At 30.5% G+C, this 15,673-nt stretch overlaps 2 long non-coding RNA genes across 2 annotated transcripts; both read left to right on the plus strand.

Annotated features, from left to right (window-relative positions):
- The first annotated feature begins 3,732 nt into the window (after positions 1-3,732).
- On the plus strand, positions 3,733-4,328 carry LOC129871100 (uncharacterized). Its single transcript, XR_008762190.1, has 2 exons — positions 3,733-3,973; positions 4,094-4,328. It is a non-coding gene; the product is annotated as an uncharacterized LOC129871100 (long non-coding RNA).
- A 2,345-nt stretch (positions 4,329-6,673) lies between these two features.
- On the plus strand, positions 6,674-9,224 carry LOC129870693 (uncharacterized). Its single transcript, XR_008762114.1, has 2 exons — positions 6,674-6,875; positions 7,248-9,224. It is a non-coding gene; the product is annotated as an uncharacterized LOC129870693 (long non-coding RNA).
- The last annotated feature ends 6,449 nt before the right edge of the window (positions 9,225-15,673 follow it).

The following is a 15,673-nucleotide window of genomic DNA, read 5'->3' on the forward strand; positions in this document are numbered from 1 at the left end:
GAAATCTTGCTTTCTAATTCTAAAAGTTATGAACTCATCCTTCAGGGCCTTTAGGTATTCGGCCCAATGAACTTAAATATGGATAGTTTCGTTTCGGAAAAATTACTTGATTGAGTGTTTTTTAAAAATTAATTACTGATTTTAGTGATATTTTTTATTTATTACCATTTATAGTAATATATAGCAATATTATGATAAATCTACACTTGTATTAAAAGTGAATTCTGCATACAATATAAATGTATTATAAGTGTTTTAAAATATATATTATGTTTGTGTAGTAGGAAACTAACATAATGTATTATAAGTCTATTAAATTATGTGATAAATGTATTATCCATCTATAAAACTTGTATTATATATGTTTTATAAATAGTTCTCTGCAATATGTATTAAAATTGTATTATAAATGTATTATAAGTGTTCAGTGAAATTATTTTTTTATTGCTATAAATGGTAAATATTTTCTTAATATTGTATATTTATGTAAGTTTCCCTTTCGTTTCTATATAGAGTTTCGGGCCTTTCATCAACTTTTCTCTTCTTCTTGATAATAATAGCGCGAGCTAATTACATTTTAGTCATGTAATTTATAAATTATTCTTGTTATTTTATGAAATTCATTTGTAAAATTTAAAACTTCATAATAATGGACTATTTTTCAAACTTATACTTATTGAATTTAAGTCTTCTAAAAATTAAAAAGAGTCGATCAGATCAGACAAGTTACTCTCTCGCCTTGCAGCAGCGACATCTTTCTTTTAAGTTAAGTCATTTTCTAAGACGACTCCTCTTATTCTATAATAATCCAAGTTGTAGCGGCAACTCACGAACATTTTACTGGGCAATACTATAATATGCATTTGCGAGTGTTTAGATGTACGTGTTTTGTTCATATTCTTGCCCAGTTTGGAGAAAAATTGTCCCCAAGGTAATCACTTGTGTCTTTCTTGGATATTCTCAGTTCAGTTATATATATGCTATGACGTGAAATCCAAGAGAGTTGATGTATCCTTAATGCTCTCTTTAATAGGGTCGCCTCATATTTTCCTTAACCTAATTAATCAGCCCCAGGGGGAATGATGATTGAGATGTATTGTGGCCTTGTCTTGTTCATTAACTTGAACCTCATTCTTCCGCAGTTGATGTTACGGATTAGCCTCACTCTTCGGGCTAGCAGCTTTGCTCAGCATTTTCTGTCGAGCGTCAACCTATTCTGCTGACCTCAAAGGATTTCTGTCACCTGACACAACATGTTTGTTCTCGACAACAATTACAACCTCTTTCCCAGGGTCAGGCTACTCTAGAAGATCATCAGTCTATCCCAGTTGCTTCTCTTCTAGTCGCTTCCTAAAATTGTGGATCTCTCTCTCATGTTTTTATCCCGTTGAAGGCTTATGAATCGTTTTTCCTACCTCATCTTAGTTCAATCTTGGTTATGAATTGTTTTATCCTACCTCATTTCAGTTCAATCTTCTCATGAACTTGAATCATTTGCTGAAGCCTCCAATCATTCTTGTTGGAGAGATGCTATACAGGAAGAAATCATTGCCCCCCAAAAAATAATGAGACTTAGTAAGAATCCCTTCCCTCCTTGGGTAGATAGAGAGGGAAGACAGAGCTTTTGCTATTTTAGTTTTTCTCGGACACTAAGGGAGATTACCTCTCCTTCTCTATAACATAGGGGCGGCTCGATAAGCCTAAAAAAAGGCATTAGCCTTAGGCCCCCTAATTTGAGGGGCCTCATTTTTTAAGCAATAATAGGTTATAAGATATATATTTTTTAAAAATATTGAGTATTATTTATTAAAAAATATAAACTTTTCATATAAGGGAGAAAGAATTATTAGAAGATTGATAAATCTATGATACTATATGTCTCAAGAAAGATTAAATGGACCGATTATAATAAACTTCATTAAAAAAATTAAAATTTAAAGCATCCGTTCGAATTTGGCTTTAGGACACTGGTATTTTGAGCTGCCCTGCTATAACAAGTTTGAATATTTTTATCTCTTTTTAAATTTCGTGTTAATTAAATATTGTTACATAAATTTAATTTTATTGATGATGAAGTTTTTCTAGAATGCTGTGTGTAGCCGTGTTGTTCTTTAATTTTTCCTCTATTTATATGTCGAAAGGTACCAAAAAATTCTCAAATAAAAGTCTAAACAACTTCCAATTTCATTGAAAGTTCTTTCCTTTTAAACCTCCTCCTCCTTTATTATTCACAAATGTATAACCTGACTCGAGAATATTAAAAAGTTTTTTTAATTTTTTTTTTGAATTCAAATTCTAGATATGAAATAATCTTTATTAGGTTAGAAAATATTTTATCGTCTAATATAATTTTTTTTGTACAAATCAAAAATTAATCGAGCCTCAATTTCAAATATCGAAACTCAGGTGAAAAATTCAAAAAGAGATATTGCATGAATGGGGGATGGAAATATCCTTATATATTATTATAAGATAGTAAACCAAACAGTGAATATGACCTAAATGGGGACAGGGAAAATGTGAGGTTTCATTTTCAGCATGTGCAAATTAGTGGATGCAAAGCAAGTTCTTCACAAGAAAAAAATAATAATAATGTGAATTCAAAAATAATATATATCTTTAGTGTAAGAAAAAAATTATATTATAAAGTCATTTTTATATGTTATAGCATGTTATATATTTAATTTTATAAATTATACATTCTAAGAAAGTTTATCTGTAGATATATTTTTATCTGATATGATGGTATAAAAAGATATTTAAAGATAATATGCAATTATCAGAATAATATTTTAGAACATTCCATGCAAATTTGGCGACTAATATAAGCTTGACCAATATACTATAAAGTTTTTATATTTGAATGTTGAATTAGTTTATTCAAAGTCTTATGTGTCACTCCCTTTATCATGGTCCATCCACAATGACTATTCGAGCCTCCTACTCTATCAAGAAAAATATGTGTATATATAAAGTTTGGTATTTGAAATAATTAGAATTTGAGCTAGAAATTTTTTAAAGGTAAAACATTCTTAATAAGATGACTCCCACCTTGGGGCAAAGCGTTCACTAATAATTCGATGAGTGGAGCCAAGGAATGATAAAGAGCTTTATCTGAATTCGTTTTTAACCGTCGAAAAATTATTAAAAATTATATTTTAGGCATATATAATAGATATTAAATATTGTTGATTTTTTCGTGTATTTGTCTTTTTATGTTTTAAACTTATTTGGTAAAAATTCTGATTCTACTATTATAAATAATAGTAAGCAATTGACATCTTGAAAACTTATTCAACAACGTATTTAGAATTTGAACGATATATATTTAAATTGAGAATTCCATGTAATAAATAAATTGACTGTGAACATTATATATTGATTGTTAATATTTAATTACGAATGTACTTATTTTTATGGTATATTTTAACTTAAAATTAATATAAAAATTTATAAACTTTAAATTTTGAATCACCCAGATAAATAGGTTCTAAAGCATTACTTGTTAATTCAAATGATAATCCGCCTTTGAGTCAAACAACTATTTACCAAGTCAATAAATTCAACTTTGTGATTTTTTATTTTTTACAAATTAAAATATTCCTCCGCGTAGCTTCCACCGAACTATATCTTTTTTTTATTCTTTTCCTTTCCTAGAAATTTCCAATACATAATTAAAATCACTATATAAACTCAACAAACACCCTTTTTTTCTCCATTCATTTTCCCCCCTTTGCAAATTCCAAAAAAAATAAAAAAAAATCTTCTCTGAATATCTCTTGATTTCTTCTTGGAATTAAATATTGTTTTACCTCCCTTTAATTTCTTTTTGAATTACAAAATTTGAAGATGAATTCAGTGAGATTGATGAACCTTTCATTTACAATTATTTGTTTCATGTTTTTGGCACTTGTTGAGTTTAGTTTTGGACAAGGCATTGCTCCTTCTTCTGCCCCTCCTCCTTTCAATGACGGTATGTAACCATTTCTTATATATAATACAAGAAGTTAAATTACACTGATAATATTTTTTTTTCTTCGTACATACATTTTAATGAAGAAATTAAATTAATTTGATAAAATTTGTCTTGCAGGCACATCGATTGATCAAGGGATTGCTTATGTTCTTCTACTTGTTGCCCTTGCTATTACGTACTTGGTCCACTAAATATATTTATTGGAGTTTTTTTTTTGTTATTATTATTTAAATTGTTCATTCATAATTTTAATTCTTTATATATTTTTCTCCTATTATTCAGAATGGAGAGATTTAATTTTTTTTGTGATTTAATGAAATAAAGAAAGGATACTTCTTATTTGTGATACAAATTCTCTTTTGTTTTTTCTATGTTATTAATTATCTATTGTAACGAATTTGTTGCTCCTTTTTAAACCACCAAAAAGTCCAACAAAAAAAAGAAAAGAAAAGAAATCCAACATTCAAGCAGAAGAAATATAGAGCTATATATATGAAATATAAATAATGTATTTTCACTTGAGAATGAAATCTTACTGAACTGTCCACATTCGGAGTATCCTTTAAAATATATCAGGATATGATTAAACAGGCTAAATTGAAATAATATTTATAAATATATAACCATCCTTTGAACTCAATAACTTTAGCCAATAAAATGTGTCGATAATATAGAAAATATTATAATTAGAAATTAAAGTCGGAGGTTTTCTGCTATCCCAAAATCAATAACTAAATTAAAATATAAAAATGATCTTAACTAAAAAATTAGGAAGGAATAGTTTAAATAGAAAAAAAAATTAGATATGGAAAACAGGCTTTCTTAAATTTTGTATGCATGCACAAGACTATTCTTGTTTATATTATATTTGTCTAGGAATGTGGTTCTAGATACATGTAAAAAAATATCTATTTTTTTTTTGGTAATAAATTTTTTTCATTCAACATAATTAATAGTTATTACCTACAGAGACAAGCCTAGAAAACATATTATTCATTCTCTCTCTCTTTTAAAAGCATAAATATAAAATGCTGACGGATTGAGATATAAAATTAAGCTTTCAAAAATATTTAACTCGCATTTATTTTTAGCTAACTGGTCCGCGACATATCTAGTTAATCTTATCTTTTAACAAGATTCTGAAACATGTTTTTGAGATAGGAATCAGTATCTAATGAATTCCATGGTTCCAGTAGAAATAAAAGAAAAAGAAAAAGAAATGACATCACAACGAGATCGGCGGCTCAAGATCAGCCTCATGAAAACCTTATATTCCCTTAGGAGGTTTGAATTTTGAATTGAATAGAAAATTGAAATTATGTTTTCGGAAAGCACAACCTGTGTTGCCCCGAACAGAACATAGAACGACGATAAAAAATAAAAGAGAAGAAAGACAGATATTATAGATATCTCCACATGACTGTTGAGCCGTATGAGGTAAGAAATTCTCAAGTACGGTTCTAAGGAAAGGAATTGAACTATCTATTCCGGCCGGAGAGAAAATGCCATTCAACAGGGAGATTCTGAAATTGCAGAGGCTTGGTTCTATCACGCCGCTGATTATTGAAAACAGGCTATAACGCTTACTCCCGATAATTATATTGAAGCGCATATAAATATATGATAATAAAAAAAAATATCAACTTTAGATTTTTCATATTTTCCTTTAAATTAATTTTTTGAAAATTACTCCAAACTTATTAATATATTGTTTATACTATATTCAAGAACCTTTTCTCGAATAAATAAAGTATTGTTCCACCTTAACGTGCTTAGTTTCTACGAGATATATCAAATTATTTTTCATTTTTAATGACACGTTGATTCTCTCAAAAAATCACAATTGACTTTGATATAGATAGATACAAAGTCTTCTAGCCTCAAAATGTGATATTTTATTTTTAGCATATGCAATTTATTAGAGGCAAATCAAGTTTATTTTCCTCTCAATTTTTTTCGATATTTGTTGTAAGATCTAACTACTTTATATCAAAAAAGTTATATTTTAAAAGTAAAAATGTTATTTATCAAAAACGACTTACATTAATATTAAAACGAGTTCACCCCCCAAAAAATTAAATTTAATATCATGCGGTCAATATATTATAGATATTTAAGAAAAGTCATCAAGTCCATGCAAATTTGGCAACTAACTATCTGGTTGACCATTTACTATTCAAAGTCTTTTCTATGTTTCACAGTCTTTAAATAAAATAGGGTTTATTTGCACTTATTTTTTTGCAAGTTTTAAATTTTTATCCCTCGTAATAAAGAATATTTTTGCAAAGTATATAACTTTATAGTTTACACTTTTGTGTTGTAATATTTTATAAATTATGTTTGAGCAGGACTTTAATTTTTAAAATATTTATTACAAAATTTAAATTAGATCATTATAACATTAAAAATCAATTCATTTTACTCAAGTAAAACGTATAATTTTTATGAATAAAATATATGAATAAACTTTTCTCACTTGTTATGATTAATTATTATTATTATTTATATGAGTCAAACAACTGCCCACCAAGTCAAAAATATCAACTTAGTGAATAATGTTTTATTTTCTTCCCAATTAAAATATTCCTCCACGTAGCTTTCGCCCAACAACTTTTCTCTTTTTCCTGGAAAATTCACATGCATAATTAGACTTTTATATAAACTCAACAAATACTCTCTTTTCTTCAACAATTATTTTTTCTTTAAACTTAACAATATCTTAAATTTTCATTGAAATATTCCACTTTTTTTCCCTTTTAATTTCTGAATTTGAAGATGAATCCAGTGAGATTGATGAACTTCTCATTTACAATAATTGGATTTGTGTTGTTTGCACTTGTTGAGTTCAGTTTTGGACAAGGCATCGCTCCTTCTTTTGCTCCTCCTCCTTCTAATAACGGTATTTAAATATTTTTTCTCTTCTTCATTTTACTTATAAAATTCAATGATAATCTGTGGCTAAATAGTACTAGCCATGTCCACGTGAGGTTATGTTGAGCTGAGCTAGATATATGAAGATCCATCAAAATAGTGGGTCAGTTCGACTTGGCACACAAAATTTCAAAGCCGGTTGAGCTGGATCATGTTGACAACTTTAAATTATGATATAATATATTAAATTAGATTGATTATTTATTTTCTTTTTAGAATGTCTATAAGTTGAATTGAAACTTATTTATTTTATCCATTTATTAGTCCTTTTTGTAGATTTTCCATAAATATACTTTAATTAATGGAGAAATTAAATTGATTTGATAAATTTATCTTGCAGGCACAATGATTGATCAAGGGATTGCTTATGTGCTTCTACTTGTTGCCCTTACAATTACATACTTGATCCATTAATACATAATTTAGCTAATTAATTTGTGCATTCATATTTTAAATTTTATGTATTTTTCTCCTATTATTCAAAATGGAGAAATTTCTGAGTTTTGTGATTAAAAGAAAATAAGGAAAGGATACTTATTTGTGTTACAAAATTCATTTTACCTTATTATTAGTTTATTACTATTCTATTTATTGAGCCTTTTATCTTGTTCCATCGAAGATGACAAAGCCCATGATTTTTTTGCTGAACAAGCTTTCGGATATTTTGTTTGCAAAAATTTTACAAGATCTTTCATAATGACCTGGGTTAATAATACGTTTAGCCTCGTCATGATCCACGCTATTATTTTAACATTTAATGATCACTCAACAAGAATTAAACAAAATAGTTCAAACAAACACTTATTAAAATACAAAGAAATAGATTGTACTTATAAAAACTTATAAAAATATCACACAAGCGTTGGATTGTTTGCTTTTAGCCAACTTTGTTCTCTTAATCGTCTTTTCTACTCATAATATTGTTCAAAAACACAAAATTAGGGTAAGAGCTTGCTGTTAGGGTTCGCCATAGATTTACTATTTGTAATATCCCATAGTTTAAATAAGGACAAACTAGTCGTTAGCCGAAAAAAAAACAATATTTTTTTTGATCAATATGGGCTGTAGCCCTAAAACAAAAAATGCATCAACAACAATTAAAGGGGTCTTAGGCAAAAGGCAACGCAGCAGCTATGCATAAAGTGGTAATCAATATTTTAAGAAGCAAATCAATGAAATAAAGAAGCAACGAGAGCTTCCTAGTATCACCTGTATGGGTTGCTCGAGTGACGAGTTTGGTACTTCAACACGAGTATAGTGAGTAGTAATCTTACCACAATTTGTATTTTTATAATTCTCATGATTTATACAAAGTTTATAAAGTGAATGTGTTACCGAATATTTTGAACTTGCATATGAGACAAGTCTTTTACTTAATATGATATTGAAATGGCTATGTGAGATACTCTCACTTATGATTTGTTTATTGTTAATTGAAATATGATTTATCCTTATGAAAAAACTTTGTTATTTACTTGAAAGTAAGTATCTTGATATATGTTTTTTTTATGGTTTAAGTTTTATATAATGTGATTTGATAAGAACTTGAATGTCTTGTAATATTTGAAAAATGCTTCTAGTAGTTATAAAGAAAAGTATAAGTGGAAGTAGACCTTGATGGATCCCGTAGCTAACGGCGGGTTCATTATACCTGGTGCACCTTGTATTTACAGATTACCGATATAGCCCTCGCTAGTGGGAAGGTAGAACTAACATACCGTTACCGATATCCCTCGAGAAGGGATCTTCTAATATGAATATTTGACTCCTTTATGAGGGGCCACACCGATTACATGATTTATTCTTGGAAACCTTCCAAATATAAAATTTAATATGAAAGTGTTTACTGAGTTTATTTCTAAATGGTTAAACTGAAATTTGCTTACATGATACAGACAAGATTGATTTCTGTTACTGTTTTCTAAAAAGGCATTTATTTTATGATTTTGATTATCATATTAGTATATCTTCTGACTTGCCCCTCATTGAAACGGTTGTCGTTAAGTTTTATTACTCACTGAGCTAGAGTCTCACTCCTCGCTAATTTTTTCCAGAGAGCACAGGTGATATTGACATGGATATCGTTAGCTGGAGCTAGCAAGTTGATTCCATGTGAGCCCCACACTTGTTCGTACGGCAAACAAGTTATCTACTTACTTGGACATTTTCATGAATTCTTAAGAGTCGCTCCATAGTCATTTCCTTTATAAGGGTCATGAGTATTCTTTCGTGTTGTAGCCATATGATTAGTTTTAGACTTCTTTTCGTATTTGAAGATGTATTAATATTATTGTGTGGTGATTATATTGTTGATGGATGTTGTGGCTTAATTTAGAGATGTTGTTAGTGGTGTTGTTGATATCTAAGACAGGAAAATTTTGGATAGGCCCAAAAACAGAGGAAATTCTGCTCAATTTTCTGTAAAATTCTGGTAAGGCTTGCTTTGGGACTCTCCCCTTTAGCACCGGTCACTGTCTTAAATTGGATCGTGACAAAGTTGGTATCAGAGCCCTAGGTATTTTCTGTAACTAATGGAGCACATGTTAGTAGTAGAATCTCAATTATGATTATGCTGCCGGCCATTTCTATAATGGTGATTCTGCGAGGATGTGATAGGATGTGTTTGCCTTTCTTTCTTATTCTTCCGTACACGTGCGAATAATAGGGTCTAACTAGATGAATCTAACATTACTCATCTTTCTATCATATGTCTTGAATTTGGTCATTCAATAATAAGAATAGTCCAAAGATTCATGAGGCAACAAGGTCCACCTTTGTGAACATCTATTTTTCCCAATTAAAGTGAACAAACAAAAGTACTTGGCATTGCCTAGAAAGAGGCCGTTATACCTTCTGGAAAAAAGTATGACTCTGCCACTATAGCAACATGAGAGTGTTAATGTTAAGACATTTATCTTTCCATAACAAACCAAAAAGATTAACGAACATAATGAATAGAGCTAGGCAACAACATATATCCCAAGACCAGCTTCAGGCAGATTTTCCTGGAAAAGATGTATCCTTGAGAAGTTTCTAAAGATGAAAAACAGAGGTTCAAACTGCTCAAATATTCTTAAAAAGGTTTTTTTTTTTGTTAAAGATTTGTGGTTGAATTACTTTTAAGTTTTTCGAGTTCTTGAAAGTTCTAGTGAGAGGTCTAAGGATTCAATGACATACAGGCTAGAGGACATGACCTACATAATGTATGATATTGTACCATCAGGAAGGTCCATACGAGTAACACCATTCACTCGAGTAACAAGTTTATATATTGAGGTATTTAAAGATCATTTTCTTCCTGACAAGCAAGCGTAAGCTTCCTATGTAGTTTATGAAATTAATTCAGATGCCAGATGTACCAATAAATGACACTAAGACTTTATTAGTTGGATTGATACGCAATACCTCAAAAGGTTAGAGGCTTGCGAAACTGTTGGTTAACTGTTTAAGCAAGGAAATAACAGCATATACAAATGACTTTGACTTACGTTGGAAAAAAATATTGAATTTGCCAAAATATTGAAAACATGGATGTGGTGGCATGCAACCAAGGATTCACGCAAGAAGGTCATAAAAAAAATTACTAGAAAAGCTTCCAACTTAAAGTTAATACAGGTTGATGAGTTAAAAATCAAGGACATTTTAAGATATTGAGTTATCCTTTTCGTGTTGCTAGTTCTATGGATGACTCCATGTTAGTTTAATATGTGTATAAAGCTTGTTAGATTTTGAATTAAGAGAAAGGATATCATGAATTATCAGATTTTACTTGATATGGTCAACTTTGATATGACTACATATGGATGGGTTATTTCTTTCTCAATACTCTTGATTGTCAGTGAAAATAGTTGTTGAGATACCTTATGAACCCATTTTGTTCTAAAATAAAAATTTTAAAAACAATGTACTGAAGGGATTTAAAAGGACGAGTAAGGTTATATCTGTTATAGTGGCTTACCAGTTATTTAATTTCTTTTTTTATTGGAGTCTCATATTTATGGGGAAAAGACATAAGAGATCATACACTCTGTTTTGAAGAGTACAATTAGTGAGAGAACTTGTTTGATATACTTTCTGTGGACTTTCCACGACTACCACCCATAAGATAAATAGACTTTGGTATTGATATAATACATGATATATGGCTCATATCGATATCTCCATATCCTATGGCATTGGTGGAGTTGAGAGAGAGACATAAATAATTGTTGGACCTACTGTAAATGATTTTATAGGAGAACCTGGGGTACTCAAATTGTTTGTAAACAAAAAAAAAAAGGGAGATGGGTCTTTGAGATGGTGCATTGACTATAAATAGTTGAGCAAGGTAACATCGTTATGTATAAGTATCCATTGCCTAACAAATATGACATGTTTGATCAAATTGCACGGAGCCTCCCACTTTTCAACGTTGATTTTTGGTTTAGTTATCGTCAACTTAAAAAACTAGAGAAGATAAAATTCCTAAAACAATCTCAGAACTTAGAAAATGATTTTGAGCCCTTTCTGATATCTTTCGAACGAACCAATACTCCAATTACATTTATGGAGTTAATGAATAAAAAGTTCAAGTCATTTCAAGAAAAGTTATTATAGTGTTTATTGATTATCTTAGGGTGTATTCTCGTTGATGGGAAGAACATGAGGATAACTTAAGGATTGTGATGCCAATACTAAGGAATCAACTTTATGTCAAATCTTTAAGTGCAGATTTTAGCTATACTAAATGACATTGATCATGCATAATGTATTATGAATGGTATTATAATGGATACAAAAAAAAAAATAGGCACAATTTAAAATGTCCAAGGTCCACTACCGCTATAGAGATTCACATTTTTTTGGGGGGCTTATTAGGCTAGTAAAGGTATTCTCGTGACAACTCATTCTCTGAGACAGTTATAGCAACACAAGCAGAAATGATTTCACTTATAATTAGAACTGGTCACAATGAAGCACCGTGATATTTGATGTGAAGATTGGGGACCATTACTTATGTGAGAAAGTCTGTGATATTTATATTAACCACAAAATTTTTAGGTACATTTTCCTACAGAGAGATTTAAATCCTTGGCAGCGCCAATGGATATAATCACTAAGTGACAGTGATTGTACTATTTGCATTATATTCAAGGGTCATTGCAGTGACTGATTCAGTGAGTAGAAATTATGGGTAGTTTGGCACATATAACTTCTACAAAGAGACTTCTGGCTAAGGATACGTATAGACTAGAGGTGTAGATATTCAATTTTGCCCTGAAAAATTCAGAAACACTGTTGACTGGTGTTCAAGCTAAATCTTTATAAGAAGAACGTATAAAGATACTCAACACTCAACATGACAATGTGAGGTTATGCAAATATAGGTTCTAGCTAGTAAAAGTAAGGGTATGATTGTTGATAGTCATGGATGGATTGAGATGGGTTTATCCTTAAGAAATTCCATAACTCCAGATATACTATACACTTTGGATTCAGTAAGATTATCATGACCTAAAGCAATTGTATTTGTAGAAAGGAGTAAAAAAATAAAGAAAAAAAATGTTTTGTTTTTGGTTATTTAACTTGTTAATGTTGAGCATAAATCTGCTACCCTACTAAAATATTTGGAGATCCCGAAGTGAAAATGGTAAAGAGATACTATGGATTTGGTGACTGGGCTACCTTGGATCGACAGATACATAAAAAGGAGATACAACTTTCTCACCCTTCTTGTTGGTTATACTTCACATAACAGGAGAGGCAATCACAAATGCTATATGAATGAAATTGTTCGACTTCATCGAGTTTTAATATCCATCATCTTTTATAGAGGGTCACAATTCACTTCAAACTTTTAGAGATCCAGATATTAAGTACGCAAGTAGATCTTGTTGGTGAAATTATAAGATTACAAATTACAATTAAAAATAAAATGAAGAAATTAACTTCACTTCTTGGCTGAGATGCGGATATCTCGCTCTCTGTAAGGAGATTCAAGCCTACTGCAGTAAATCGTTTCACTGGTCCAGCAGTAGTCCTCTTGACTTGTCCCCTCTAGGATACAACAGCCTTATCACAAAAATGTAACTCAACAAACTCTGGACAAGAGTTGAGTTTAAAGCTCTACATAAAGAACACCTCCCTTCAACTAATAAGAACTCTCTTTTTTACATAAACTTAACTCTCTCAATTTTTTCTTCTCTTATCTTTCTTTCAAAACAAAGAAGACCTCTCTATTTATAGGAGAGAAAATCATACAAAGATGAAAAATAATAGAATGCCATCATTATCATCATTTAGTGTACCATTATGATTTAGTGCACCATTATGATTTAGTGCACCACTTATTAGTGATAATTAGATTAAAAATACATAATAATATGATTTAGTGCACCACTTATTAGTGATAATTAGATTAAAAATACATAATAGAATGATTTAGTCTTGCACTAAATAAAGATGATAATGAAAGACATTTTTATACACTAAAGAAAGAATAATAAAGATGACATTAAATGTCATTAATGGACAATTGCTAAAATTGCAATTTAATAAAATGTTAAAATGATCACACTAATAGTACCACTTTTCATCCGTATATAGAGGGACGGTCTGAACGTACCATACAAATCTTAAAGGATATGTTGAGAGCTTTATTTTGGAGATAGTTGGGATGCTTACTTGCCTTTAGTTGAATTTGCCTACAACAATAGCTTTCAATTCACCATTCAGATGGCTCCATATGAAGCCTTGTATGGTAGGCAATGTCGTTCTCTTATAGGGTGATTTGAAGTTGGAGAGGCTAATTTATTGCAACCAGACTTGTACAAGAAGCTATGGACAAGGTCCAGTTAATTAGACAGAGATTGCTCACAGCTCAAAGCAGACAAAGGTCTTATGCGGATAGTAGGAGAAGAGATTTAGTGGTCTATGTTTGCTAAGAAAAATTTATATCCGACTCCTTTCGTGAGCTTGAAGTATTGATAAGATAGCTTGATAAGAACTTGAATTATGAGGGGGAGCCAATAGCTATTGACAAGCAAGTAAGAAAAATATTCAGATCGAGAGGAATTGCTTGTGAAAATATTACGGAAACCCTATTGCGGAAGAACTGCTTTACAATTGGAAGATGCTATGGAAGTCAAGCATCTACACCTATTTTAGTCCATCAATGACTTAAATTCGAGGATCGAATTTCATAAGATTGGGAGAATCATCTGGATTCTATCATAATTGAGTTTTATTATCAACCAAGTAAAATGGTTGTCCACTTAAAATGGTGGATAATCCATTTACTTTTTAAGTGGTAAATTGCCCACTAATATTTTTCTCCACTTGTAAATATGGCTATAAATATAGCCTTAAACTTCAATGTAAAAACACACAAAACATATAAAAGAAGAGAATTACTATTACTCTCTCTATATTACTACTCTCTCTATTAATACTTTCTATATTATTCTCTTGTTCTTCTTCCTTTATAAAATTGTCAAGTAAGTTAATTTATAACACGTTATCAGCACGAAGCTCTAATTTTTCAGAAAATTAACTTCTATATCAGGTATATCTACTAAAGAAATTTAATTTTTAAGTTATCTTTGTTACTTTCAAATTAATTTTCATCATGTCAAACTTGTCAAAATTGGAATTTGTGGCACTTGATATTTCTGGTAAAAATTATTTGTCATGGGTACTTGATGCTGAAATTCACCTTACCGCTAAGGGGCTTGGTGATGCTATAATTGAAGGAAATACAGCATCAAGTCAGGATAAAGCAAAGGCTATGATTTTCCTTCGTCATCATCTAGATGAAAGCCTAAAAATGGAATACTTGACAGTGAAAGATCCACTTGAATTGTGGAAAGACTTAAAAGGGAAGTATGACCACCTCAGGGCAACGGTATTGCCAAGGGCTCATTATGAGTGGATGCACTTACGGTTTCAAGATTTTAAAACCGTAATTGAGTATAATTCTGCTGTATTTAGAATAACTTCCCAATTAAAATTATGTGGGGAAAATATAAATGATGAGGACATGTTAGAAAAGACACTAACTACTTTTCATGCCTCTAATGTAATATTACAGCAGCAATACCGTGAAAAGGGTTTTAAAAAATACTCTGAATTGATATCATGCCTTCTGGTGGCTGAACAACATAATGCCCTTTTAATGAAAAATAATGAAGCCCGTCCCACTGGAACTGCTCCGTTACCGGAGGCAAATATGGTAAAAGCACATGGCCAGTCTGAAAGAAGACATAATAAATATCAAGGTCACAATAATGTGCGTGGGCGTGGTAATGGCAGAGGACGATATAATAATCGTCGTGGTGGTGGTCAACATAAAAGGGAGAACAATATCAGTTCTCAAAATGGCCCTTCAAAAAGTAACTGTCATCGTTGTGGCATGAAAGGCCACTGGAAAAATGAATGTCGGACGCCTGAGCATTTTGTAAGACTTTATCAAAATTCTTTTAAAAGAAAGGCAAATAGAGGTGGTGCCTCTTCTTCTAATGCTCGGATAGAGTCACACTTGGCGTTCGAAAATAATGTTGAGGCAAGGCCTTTGAATAATGATAATATTGAAGCAAATCTGGCCTTAAGGGATGATGATTTTAATGACCTCAATGATATTACTCATTTGGAGGTTGAAGATTTTTTTAAGGATCTTAATTATTGTTTAATTTCATGTTTTTCAATATGTTATCATGTACTTCGAAATTATTGTGTTTTTACGTTTATGTATTTGAAGAAAAAAATAATAATAATAATCAAGGTCACATT

This window comes from Solanum dulcamara, chromosome 10 (assembly GCF_947179165.1).
Source record: "Solanum dulcamara chromosome 10, daSolDulc1.2, whole genome shotgun sequence".
Lineage (NCBI taxonomy): Eukaryota > Viridiplantae > Streptophyta > Magnoliopsida > Solanales > Solanaceae > Solanum > Solanum dulcamara.